The sequence below is a fragment of the Herpailurus yagouaroundi genome, unplaced genomic scaffold, assembly GCF_014898765.1.
Source record: "Herpailurus yagouaroundi ecotype Mexico unplaced genomic scaffold, PumYag 184, whole genome shotgun sequence".
Classification (NCBI taxonomy): Eukaryota; Metazoa; Chordata; class Mammalia; order Carnivora; family Felidae; genus Herpailurus; species Herpailurus yagouaroundi.
In genome coordinates, this window is record NW_024412415.1 from 31,582,655 (window position 1) to 31,595,681 (window position 13,027).

The following is a 13,027-nucleotide window of genomic DNA, read 5'->3' on the forward strand; positions in this document are numbered from 1 at the left end:
TTTTTTTTTATTGTGGTAAGACATAGAACATAAAACTTACCATCTTAGCCATTTTAAGCATCCAATACAGTAGTGTTTAACTACATGTATATTGTTGTGCAACGGAGCTCCAGAACTTTATCTTGCATAAGTGAAACTCTATACGTGTTGAACAGCTCCCTGTGTCCCCCTCCCCTCAGCCCCTGGAAACCACATTCTACTTGCTGTTTCTGAGTTTGATGACTTGAGATACTTCCTATAAAAATAGAATCATGCAGGGGTGCCTGGGTGGCTCAGTCGGTTAAATGTCCAACTCTTGATCTCTGCTCAGGTTCGTGATTTCAGGGTTCGTGGGATTGAGCCCCGGGTGGGACTCTGTGCTGACAGTGCGGAGCCTGCTTGGGATTCTCTGTGTCCCTGTCTCTATGCCCCTCCTCCTCTCTCTCTTTCTCTCTCTCTCTCAAAATAAATAAATAAGAAAATTAAAATTTTTAAAAAGGTAGAGTCATGAAGGATTTGTCTTTTTGCTAAGGACTTCTTTCACTTTGCATAATGTCCTAAGGGTTTATCCATGGTGTAATGTATGACAAGATTGCCTTCTGTTTTCTGAGGCTGAATAACATTCTGTTGAATGTATAGACTGCGTTTTGTTTTGTCCTTCTATAGACACCTAGGCTGCTTCCATTTTTTGGCTACTGTGAATAATGCTGCGGTAAACATCAACACACGGGGTGCCTAGGTAGCCCAGTCGGTTAAGCGTCTGACTCTTGACTTCCGCTCAGGTCATGATCTCGCAGTCTGTGAGTTCAAGCCCCAGATCGGCCTTTGTGCTGACAGCATGGAGCCTGCTTGCGATTCTCTTTCTCCCTCTCTCTCTCTCTGCCACGCCCCCACTTGCTCTCTCTCTCGTCATAAATTTAAGAAAAATTTTAAATTAAAAAACAACATGAATATGCAAATGTTGCTTTGAGATACTGTTTTCAATTCTTTTGGATATATACTGCTATGGACTGAAGGTTTGTGCTCTCCCAAATTCATATGTTGAAACCCTACTCCTAACGTGATGGTATTTGGAGATGGGGCCTTCGGGTGGTGATTAGGCCATGACAGTGGATTGGGATTCCTGTCCTTATAAGAAGAGGGCAGAACCCTAGCTAACTCTCCACTCTTTGCTGTGTGACCATATGAGAAGTTGGCAGTGCGTGACCCAGAAGAGGGGCCTCAACAGAACCTGACCGTGCTGAGTTATTTATTTATTTATTTATAATTTATTGTCAAGTTGGCTCACATACAGCATATACAGTGTGCTCTTGGTTTTGGAGGTGGATTCCAGTGATTCACTGCTTACGTACAACACCCAGTGCTCATCCCAACAAGTGCCCTTCTCAATGCCCATCACCCATTGTCCCTTCTCCCCCCATCATCCACCCCTCAGTCTGTTCTCTGTATTTCAGAGTCTCTCATGGTTTGCCTCCTTCCCTCTCTGTAACTTTTTTTCCCCCCCTTCCCCTCCCCCATGGTCTTCTGTTACGTTTCTCAAGTTCCACATATGAGTGAAAACATATGATATGTGTCTTTCTCTGCCTGACTTATTTCACTTAGCATCATACCCTCCAGTTCCATCCACGTTGCTGCGAATGGCCAGATTGCATTCTTTCTCATTGCCACGTAGTATTCCGTTGTGTATATAAACCACAATTTCTTTATCCATTCGTCAGTTGATGGACATTTGGGCTCTTTCCATAATTTGGCTATTGTTGAGAGTGCTGCTATGAACATTGGGGTACACGTGCCCCTACGCATCAGTACTCCTGTATCCCTTGGGTAAATTCCTAGCAGTGCTGTTGCTGGGTCATAGGGTAGATCTATTTTTAATTTTTTGAGGAACCTCCACCCTGTTTTCCAGAGCAACTGCACCAGTTGCTTTCCGACCAACAGACTGGCACCCTAATCTTGAACCCCAGACTCCAGAATTGTGAGGAATAAATCTCTGTTGTTTATAAGACACGTAATCTATGGTATTTTGTTACAGCAGCCCAAATGGCCTAAGATATATACCAAGAGTTGCTGGAACATATAGTAAATCAATTTTCACATTTTTGAGGAATTACCATATTGTTTTCCAAGTGGTGTATCATTTTATAGTTCTGCCAACAAAGTTCCAACTTCTCCACATCCTTGCCAGCACTTGTTATTTGCTGGGGTTATTGTGTGTGTGTGTGTGTGTGTGTGTAGGATAGTGACCATCCTAATGAATATGAGGTGATACTTGCTTTGCGTTTCTCTGATGATGAATGATGTCGAGCATCTTTTCATGTGCTTGCTGGCCATTTGTATGTCTTTTTTTTTTTTTTTTTTGGAGAAATGTCTATTCAAATGCTTTGCCCATTTTTATTTTTATTTATTTATGTATTTATTTTTAAATTTTTATGTTTATTCATTTTTGAGAGAGACAGAGACAGAGCACAAGCAGGGGAGGGGCAGAGAGAGAGGGAGACACAGAATCCGAAGCAGGATCCAGGCTCTGAGCTGTCAGCACAGAGGGGCTCGAATTCACAGACGTCAAGATCATGACCTGAGCTGAAGTTGGAAGCTCAACAGACCGAGCCACCCAGGTGCCCTGAGTTGATTTTTATATATAGAGTAAGATAAGGATCTAACTTAGTTTTTTTTTTTTTTTTGCACATGGATGTCCAGCTTTCCCAGGACCATTTGTTGAAGAGATTAGCCTTTCCCCATTATATAGCCTTGGCATTCTTGTTGGAGATCATTTGACCATATACAGGAGGGTTTGTTTCTGGGCTCTCTATTTGGCTCCATTGGTCTGTATGTCTGCTTTTTATGCCAGTGCCATATTGTTTGAGTATCATAGCTTTGTAATATGTTTTAAGATCAGGAAGTGTGGGGCTTCCAATTTTGTTCAACTTTCTCCCCTATATTTTAGTGTGGCTGATGTCTATCAAGTAAATTTTGAACTGTTATACCTGAGAAGGCTAAGAAGATCCAGAGAATTGGATTCCTACCTGGGGAAGCTACTGTTTGTGCCGGCTGTTAGCGCATGACTTTGGGTGCCCACCCAGCCCTCCACCATTCTCTCTCTTGGTCTGCTCAGCCTGCAACAGTCCCACGTTGGCTGGCTGGCGGTGGTGATGTTACTTTCTCTGTTTCTTCTTTCACTTCCTCCTTTTCTTTCCATCTCCCTCCCCGCTCCCCCCTCCCATTCTTCCTTCTTTCTTCTTCCTTCCTTCTTTCTTTCCCTCTCTCCTCCCTTTCCCCTTCTAGCCTAGCTGCACTGGGTGACCTGCCTGAAGTAACCTAGGAGTGATGCAAGGCCCAGTCCTCCTGACCTTCGTCCCTCTCCCCAGGGAAGAGAGGAAGGGACATAGGGAAGTGACATGTCTCTAATGCCCACCATTGTCCAGGCTCCAGGCTAAGTACGTTGCTCTAAATTTAGGTTTTCTGCCTCCACTTCCTTATCTATAGGTCTACAGATGAGGAAACTGATGCTTAGCAGCTAGGTCGAGGGCTGAGATTACACCTGCTGCAAAGTCCTAGGGAAGTGTCTCACGTGGATTCTCTAAATGTCTCTTCCCAGCAGCACTCTGAGGACAGTGATTGTTCCCCCATTTTCCAGATAAGGAACAGGAGGCTCCGAGCCCTGGGTCACACAGTTAGCTAATAAAGGAGCTGGGGTCCAAACCCAGACCATCAGGCTTGGAGCTTCTGCCCCTAATCGCCACACACTGCCCCCAGCCCTGGTCAGCCCTGTCCCCGACAAACCTCCAGTCAGAAACCACTCCGGTCTCCCAATGGCCTTTTTATTGTAACTGATCAGGTTACGTTTTGATAGTGTTACTTGTCATCCTTTTACAAATGATAGATGGAGGCGATAGCTTCCAAGGTGCAGAGTGTCCCCTGATCTCAGACACACAGGGGCAGGTGTGAGTCCCAGGGGCAGGAAAGCCTTGATGGGTGTCAGATTTGTGGGGAAGGACACTGTAGTAAGATGGAACGACATCAGCCAACCCTTACCTAACGATTGCTCTGCATCGCGACTCTTCTATTAATTCACTGAATTCACAAATAGACTTTGAGGTGGGTACTATTATTATGTCCACTCACAGACGAGGAAAGAGGCTCAGAGAGCCTCAGGACACACAGCTAGAGTGAGGAGGGGCTGAGCCAGGGCTGCGGTCCCAAGATGGCATGTTGGAGGGAAGCTGTGTGTTTAGGAAAGGCTTTTTTTAATTTTTAAAGCCAAAGCCTGGCGGGGGGGGGGGGGGGGGCCCTCCTCTGTTGAAGGAACAGCTACGTAGAGCGCTTAGGCATACAGAAGCTAGGTCATTAATCTTCTGTAAGCGCCCCTGTGTAATGGGACCACGATTCTCTCTCCCCGCATTTCCCTTTCCAAGCCCGCTCTGCCAACAGGAGAGAGAATTCTCAACTTTGCAGCAAAACTCTGGGGCCCCAGGGGCCCTGTTCCCAAAAGGGCTCCCACTCCAGCAGTGCTGGGGCTAAAGCGGGTCTCTCCTCGGGCCCCCGCCAGCCCAGTGTCCCTGGCTGTCCTGCAGGGCTGTGGGGACCTGGGGGCTTCTTCCTGCCCCGCTCTGCCTCTGGAGACCCAGGAACAGCTGTGCACCCAGAATGTCCTGGATAAAGACCCTTGAATCCTGGCTCTACCCACCTTCTCTGTGTGACCTTGGGCAAGTGTCTTAACATCCTGGAGCTTTCAGTGGGTTGCTGTGAAACTCAGAGGAGTTTCTGTGTGTGGGAGGCCCAGAATACCGCCTGGCACAGAGCGATAACTACGTAAGTGGTGCTTTTATTTTCATGATTCAGCAAGTACTTAGGGAGCCACTGAGGGCCAGGCACTGGGCTGGGAGACTGGGATGGATGGGGCAGAACCCTCCAGGCCCTCACAGGGCTCAGTGTCTGCTAGGGTGACCAGCTGTTCTGATTTGCCTGGGGTGAGGGCTTTCCCGGGACCTGGGCTTATCAGTGCCCAAACTGGGAACATCTGTGGCAAACTGGGACCGGTTGGTCACCGGACAGTCTAGTGGGCGCACAGATCATGACACAGGTCATCCCAGATAGTCCTGGTAAAGAAGTTTGGACACGGGGCAGGGGAGGGCTGAAGCCTGGAGATCAGGGAGGGCTTCCAGAGGGAGGGTGCTTAAACTGAGGCCTGGAGAATGAAGAAGAATGAGCAAACAAGGAAAGGAAGGTGTGTGTGTGGGGGGGGGGGGGGCGAAGGGAATGGCGTGTGGGCACAGCTGGGGGTCCTGGTGGGAATGTGGCACATGCAGACGAAGGTGTGCCCAGAAACGCAGGCACATGCACCCAGGAAACCCCCACCCCCACCCCCGCCCCCTGCACCCGGGTGCTGGGGGAAGGGCGCCCAGGGCAGTTTGTAAGCCCGCACATGTTACAATAGTGGCTGCCTCTGGGGACAGTCCTGGGGGAGCAGATGCTGTAGATAAGGATAGAAACCCTATGGAGCTTTTGAACTGAGAGAATATAATACCTACACCAAAGATAAAATAATTTAAACCAACAACCGTGCATACGTGCGGCTGCTCACCTACGCCCAGCTCATTCCAGCCAGGGGCCTGGAGGCAGTAGCTGCAAGACCCCCCTGGCCAGGGCCTTCTCAGCCTTGGGGGACCACGCTGGCCCGGGAAGGGGAAGAGGCCGCAGCCATACTGTCTGCCTCCGGGGCCTCCCCCCAGGCCTGAAGCAGACAGAACTAAACAGGCCGGCTTCTCAGCTGTCGCCACTGTGTGTCCCACCCAGCTGAGCTGGGCTCGCTGCTGGGAAAGCAGCCCCCAGCCTTTTGCCAGGGACAGCACTGGCCCAGGGTGGGGAACCAGTGGGGCTGTTGTCCCAGGGGTCAGTCTGGGGAAGGGGTGTCTGGTGAGTGTGTATGAGCCAGGCCTGCAGCCTGGGAGTTGGTCTGCGGCAGATTGGCTCATGGGGGTTTAAAGAATGGCTCCGGGATATTATCTGAAAATTCTACAAGTGATCCCCAAACGTATCCTCCTTATAAAATAGGTGATCCTTCAGCATGTGAATCGATCCCCTCTCTCTGGAGACAGGCCTGTTGGGTGCTGTACTTGGTGACATACTCGCTCTCGTTCAGTCCTTGCAGCCCACGGGGAGGCAGGCACCGAGCCCGACTGGGGTGAAGGTTGTCCTAGACCCCAGGGCAGGGGGAGCAGCAGAGGTGTCTCTGAGACACCTTCCTCCTTTCTTCTGGGAGCCCCTCAGCTGCTCCTCTCTGCGAGGTGGAAACAGTGATGTCAGAGGGGAGCGTGATCAGAAAAGCGTCATCTGGCCTCTCTGGGCCTCAGTGTTCTCATCTCAGCGATGGGTCAGAGATTTCAGCCCTGCTTTCAGGGTGGGCGTGAGGGTGTGCCTGCGTGCTCAGGGATGAAAGGGCGAGGAGTTCCTCCCAGGTCCACCTCTGTTCTCTGTATCCCAGGGGTCCTAGCCGGGGGTGATGGGGGCGTTGCCTCCAACCACTGCCTTCGTCACACAAGGCCTGTCGACCCCCCCGAGTCTGGTCCCCAGACACAACACACCTGGCGTCCCCTGACTGCCCCCTGGCTTCTTGCTCAGGGAGACTGAGCCGTCTAGCCTGCCTGGGCCAAACCTGCATCTCTGGGGGTGAGGAGCAGAGCCGGGAGGGGGAAGGAAGGAGAGAGGGAGGAGGGAGCTTCAAAGCCCCTGTGGCTGTGGGACAGTTTGGACAGACTGATGGGGGCTGGAGGTAGGAGGTGGGGGAAAGAGACGGGGTAGGGGCGAGGGCTGGGGCTGGGCCCCAATACTGCAGGGGGTCACACACCTGACTCACCACCGCTCCCCTGACCTGCCCCAGCTTGTGGGGACTGGAGGGTGTACCATCTACTGGGACTCAGGCTGGAATCTGGGTGTCCTGCTGGCTCCTTACTCCCCAGGGACTGCCAGTTACCGAGTTCTAGGGCACCGGCTTCCTCAGTATCTCCCTAGCCTGGGCCCGCTCACCCCACCCCTGTGGGGCTCAGGCCTCTTTTCCTCCTATCAGGTTCCCCTTGACTCTGGTTCCCCAATAGGCCTCCTGTGCCTCAGCCTTGCCCATGTCCACCATCCCTACATACACAGTCTCTCTCACACACACAGTCTACTTCTCTCCAGAACTCCCCAAGTTCCAGCTCCAAAATGCAAATCTGACCCCTTTATAATCCTGCTTATAACCCTTTAACGGCTCCCCAGTGCCTGGAGAGATGGTCTAAATGTTTTAGCAAGGCTCTGAGATGCCCCTGTCCACCCCGCTCCCAGCCCTGCTCTCTGACCTCAGGGTGCCCCTTCAGACCCCTCGCCTTTGCCCCTGCCGTCCCCTCCCCTGGGGTCCCTCCTTTCCCCCCTTGTCTCCCTCCCAGGCATTGGTTGCTCCCCTGTGGCTCTGGCACATAAGCTTATGTCACCAGGCATCGAGGAGGGCTCTGACCGAAAGGAAAATGTCTGTCTCCACCACGGGGCTGGGTGTTCCTTGAGGGCAGGCCCAGGTCTCTCGCCTTCTATTCCCAGCATCCGGCTCACACTTGGGCAACAGCCAGGAGCTCAGGAAATGTCTGCGGAATGGGTGGACAAGAGCGAGGATGGACAGACAGAGCCAGGTGCTGAGGACAGGGAAGTTGGGGACACGGGGGGTCCTCTCTTCAGGGAGCTCCCAGTGGTCTGGGTCCGGGAGCATCTGTTCTGGTAGAGAAGGCAGGAATATGTTCCTAGAGAGGCCTTGGCAAACCCCAGCCCAGAGCACCTCTCAGGGCGGGCCCAGCCAGGACCTTCTCTAGCAGGCAGCACTCCTGGCCTCTATCGCCTGTCCCTGGGTGGCATCGCCTTCCTGAAGCTGTTCCCAGTTACTCCCACGGGGTGCCCCCCTGGCTTGTCCCTCCCCGGCACTTCGCAGCCTACAGCAGGAGGTCGCTCGCTGTGACCAGGCCCCCAGGCCTCCCCAAGCCCTTGTCTCAGCCCTGGCTTCCTCTACTCCTCGGCTCACAGCTCGGGCTCTGACCACCAACCCACAGAAAAGGACTAGCTGCTCTCCAGGAGCAGCCTGCTTCTTCCCAGCCTTGGTTGGTCCTATAAGCTCTGCCTGAGGTTTCTCCCCACTCCTCCTCCTCCTTCACCTTCCAAGCCTTGGCCCCATCCAGGCCCCAAATGTAACCTCCTCAGGGCCACTTCCCGGACCCCTTTGCTTGCTGACCACAGCTCTTATCTTCCTCTGTCTGATATTGGAGTTATTATTCCTGGTCTCACGTCTCCGTGAGCCTGGAAGAAACTCCTTGACCCCAATCTTGGCACCTGAACTTTCTCTGCTTTTTCTGTAGACTGGGGACATAGCCCCACTCTACCCAGGTGGTATCCCCATCACTGCTGCAGAAGCCCGTCGTCCCCTCCCAGGCTCAGAGTTGGTCAGTGCTGAGTCTGAATGTGACCCACTCCCTCCTGGCTGTGAGGCCTTGGACAACCACCTTGGACAACGACCTCTGAGCGTTGATTCCCCCTTCCGGAGATAATGGCTGAATCCAACTACGGTAGTTCCTTGGATCTGGCACTTGCTCTGGACAAGTCCCTCTTGAGTGAGTAGCCCAAAAGGCCAGAAGGAAGTGTCCACCTGGAGCCTACACACCCCCTTTCTTCTCGACTATGGGGAAGGCTGGGGCGGGGGCCCCCAGTTCCAGGGAGGGACTCTGAGGTATGGAGAAATCTAAGTGTGTGGGGCGCCTGGGTGGCTCATTTGGTTAAGTGGCTGACTCTTGATTTCGGCTCAGGTCATGATCTCACGGTTCGTGAGTTCAAGCCCCGTATCAGGCTCTGTGCTGACAGTGTGGAACCTGCTTGTGATTCTCTCTCTCTGTCTCTCTCTCCCTCTCCCTCTCTCTGCCCCTTCCATGCACTCTCTCAAAATAAACAAGTAAACTTAAAAAAAAAAAATCTGAACGTGAGCCTGTCCTTCCCAGTGATTCTGAAGGTAGCTTTGCTAACGTGTCAAGCCTGGTGGGTGGGACATTTAACTGACTATTGATTTGACTTATAACTTAAATATTTAGACATAGGGTGAGTGGGCCTGGGGCGCTGCAAGTGTTAGGGGGGGCCTGGACACCTGGAAGACGGTTGCAGGGGCCAAAGGAAATGGTTCCTGCCTGCTTCCGGGAACACCGCAAGGACAGGTAAAGCTAGTTACTATCACTGAAGACAGAAAAGACTGAACAGGAGTTGGGGGTGGGGGCGTGGCTGCCTTTGGACGAGGCACAGGGAGGATCCGGGCGGCCCCTGCCTTTGGAGCTCTCTGGCTGAACTCCCTACCGTGTTCAGGGGGCGCACCCTGACTCAGGCTTGCTCCGCGGCTGCTGGTGGCACGGCCCCCTGTCTCCTTTCTCTGTGAGCTCTCAGCTCCGTGGGTCATCAGGGGGGCCTCACTGAGGACGTGACGTCTGCACTGGCCCAGGAGAGACCTAGCCATGTCGCAGCGGGGCCATTCACGGTGAGAGAGAAGAACTTTGTGCCCTGGAGTAAGAATCAAAGCTAGTGAGTACTTCCATTGATTTTAGACCTTTGAAAACTTAGTAGTATTATTTTTTGCCACACAGCAATGTACAGCTAAGTCATCGTCACAATGGTAGCATGTAGAGAAGCGAAACAAACAAAAAACCTGCCACATCCAACACTGGCTGTCCTCCACAGCTACCAAGCCACCATGAACATTTTACTGGGGTTTCCTTACAGCCAAAGGACTGAGCCTATTCATTCATTCATTCATTCATTCATTCATTCATTCATTCATAGAGTGTGTGCGCGAGCATCGAAGAGGGAGAGAGAGAGAAAACCCAAGCAAGCTCCATGCTCAGTCTGGAGACCCACGCGGGGCTCGATCCCACGACCCCAGGATCATGACCTGACCCGATATCAAGAGAGGGACGCTCAACCAACTGAGCCACCAAGGCGCCCCATGAACCTCTACTGCTCTGACGAAGCTCTCTGTGCTGGGACGGCAAAGCTGAATTCTAGCAAACTGTATCCCTTGGCCTGTCCTCCCCCTGTCCTCCAGGATACCCTTGACCCCGCATCCCGGTCTGCTCCGCCCTCCCTGGCCAGCCTCCCCTTTTGCCTGAATCGCCCGACTTAGTCCAGCACCCAAAACTTTGCTGAGGAAGTGAGTCAAAGGATCAGGCCGGGCGATCATCTGAGCTGACCCTGTTTTTTTGCGGGGAATTTTCTTGCCCAAGAACACGTGGCAACTTGGTGACACAGCCGGCTCAAGAGCTCAAATCTTCTGACTCTCATTCTGGTGCCTTTCTCTGTGACCACCATTTGTGACCGTCCCCTGCTTGCCCTCTGTGGGTCTGGCTCTGCCCCATCCATCAAACCTTCTGCCTCCTCTAGGGAGCCTCCCTGATTGCTACCCAGGAAGCCTTCTCCCCCTCCCACAGCTTGCTGATAGGAACTAAGAGAGTGAACATTTTCTGTGTGCTAGGTACAATCCTAAAAACCACAGAATAAGCCCATTATCCCATTTTACAGAAAAGGAGCCTGAGACTTTGAGACATGAAGTGAATTCCCCAAGGGAACCAATAGCTGGCAGTGGGAGCCCCAGTCCAGGCCACTGGCTTTAGAGCCCTCGTCCTTGGCCGTCTCTCCTCTGTTCTACCTCTTCCTGGGACAGTAAGTCTTTTTTTTTAGTTAGTTAGTTAGTTAGTTAGTTAGTTAGTTAGTTAGTTAATTAATTAATTAATTTATTTATTTATTTATTTAGAGAGAACGTGTGAGCAGGGGAGGGACAGAGAGAGAGAGGGAGAGAGAGAATCCCGAGCAGCCTCCACACTGTCAGCACAGAGCCTAGCTTGGGGCTGGAACTCACAAACCATGAGATCATGACCTGAGCTGAAATCAAGAGTCAAATGCTTGACTGAGCCACCCAGGTGTGCCCCTAGGATGGTAAGTCTTGACTGCAAAGTCCTTCTAGGCAGGTGGGCACAGCAGAAAGGGCACTGGACTTAGGGTCTAAGTCAACTGACTTCAGGTTCCAGCTCTGGGGCCACTTCCCAGCTGTGGCAGTTTGGGGAGCTCCACCCGGTCCTCTGAAAACCGGCATCGCCCTGTCTGTCCTGCCCCCTCCACAGGCCCGTGTGAATACCAGTGGGCGGGGGAAGGTCAGACTGATGGAAGAGTTTGTTCCCCAAATGTGAGATACCCCTGAACTCCCAATGGCACTCCACACACAGCTCTGCACAGAAAAGGGGCTCAATCCATAGAGGTGGGGGAGGGGGTTCTGTTTGCTGAGGGACCTTTTTTTTTTTTAATTTTTTTTTTCAACGTTTATTTATTTTTGGGACAGAGAGAGACAGAGCATGAACAGGGGAGGGGCAGAGAGAGAGGGAGACACAGAATCGGAAACAGGCTCCAGGCTCTGAGCCATCAGCCCAGAGCCCGACGCGGGGCTCGAACTCACGGACCGCGAGATCGTGACCTGGCTGAAGTCGGACGCTTAACCGACTGTGCCACCCAGGCGCCCCATGAGGGACCTTTTTAAAGACTGAAAAGAAGGGAAAGAGGGCTTGTTCTTCCCCCAGAGTGGGGTGGGGAGAGGGCCTATCCTGCGAGTCAGGAGAACCGGGCCCCCCATCTGGCCCTAAAGAGTACGTGGCCTTGACCTCTCTTTTCTCTGGCTTCCAGGTGAGGAAGGGTCTGGGTTGTGGTTCTGCTCCCACATACTGTGTTCCAGGTTCTGAGCCCAGCCCTTTGAATGGGCCCATCCCTCCCACTTGTAGGAGGCTGGTCTTGAACACTGGGGCTTGGGCTCTGCCCTCTGGAGGGATTTTTCTGTGTGGTTTGGGAAGGACAAAGAACGCCTTTTGTCAATAGGGCAGAAATTATACGGTGGGTATTCCTGGCAGGCACATGGGAGCATGATTCTAGCCCTAGGTCTGGTGTGGGCACCCCCGAGCCATGGAAATGTGCTTCTAATTACAGTGTGCATGTGGCCGGCTGGACCCAAGCATTTTACAGGGTCGTAGTGCAAAGAACACTAACCAGTTTCTCCCGTGGGGGTTGGTCAGGGCCACACTGGGAGATCAGTCCGGGAGAGGACGGTGAGAGACACAAGGTGGTGATGTGATGTGGGGTGATGTGATGTGGAGGACAGGAGGGGAGGGAGCCACCTCGGGGAGAGCCCTGCTGTGGGAGGCAGGTGACTTCTCAGCTGCATGAACTTGGGCATGTCCCTTAGCCTTATAGCTTCTCAGCCTCTTCTTCAGAACTAAGACGATGGTCTCTTTCTTGCAGGGATATTGTGAAGGCTATAGATGATGTGCGTAAAAGTGTTTGGTATAGAGCCTTTATACGGGAGGTGTAAAGAAAGAAAACCTTTGTGCCTTGGGGGTAAGAATCAAAGCTTGGACTTCTGTGAAGTTTATAATTTTGAAAATTATTTTTCATGCCGTGAAGAAATATATATGATCATTGTCAAATTATTAGTATATAGATGGTCCCCGACTTACCATGGTTGGACTTAGGGTTTTTCGACTTTATAATGGCATGAGAGGGGTACACGGTCAGTAGAAACTGTACTTCGAATTATGAATTTCGATCTTTTCCCGGGCTAGCGATGTGTGGTGCGATCCTTTCTGGTGACACCGGGCAGGGGCAGGGGCCCGCAGCTCCCAGGCAGCCACGCCATCATGAGGGTAAACGACCAGTGCATTTACAACCATCCCATACTCGGACATCCATTCTAGACCTTTCACTTTCAGGACAGGATTCAACAAGTTACATGAGGTACTCAGCACTTCCTTGTAAAATAGGCTTTGTGTTAGAGGATTCCGCCCAAGTATATAGGCTAATGTAAGTGTTCTGAGCAAGTGTAAGGCAGGCTAGGCTGAGCTCTGATGTCCGATAGGTTAGGTATATTGAATGCATTGGCAACTTATTATATACATATATATATATATATATATATACACACATATATATACATATACACATATATATACATATGTATATACATACA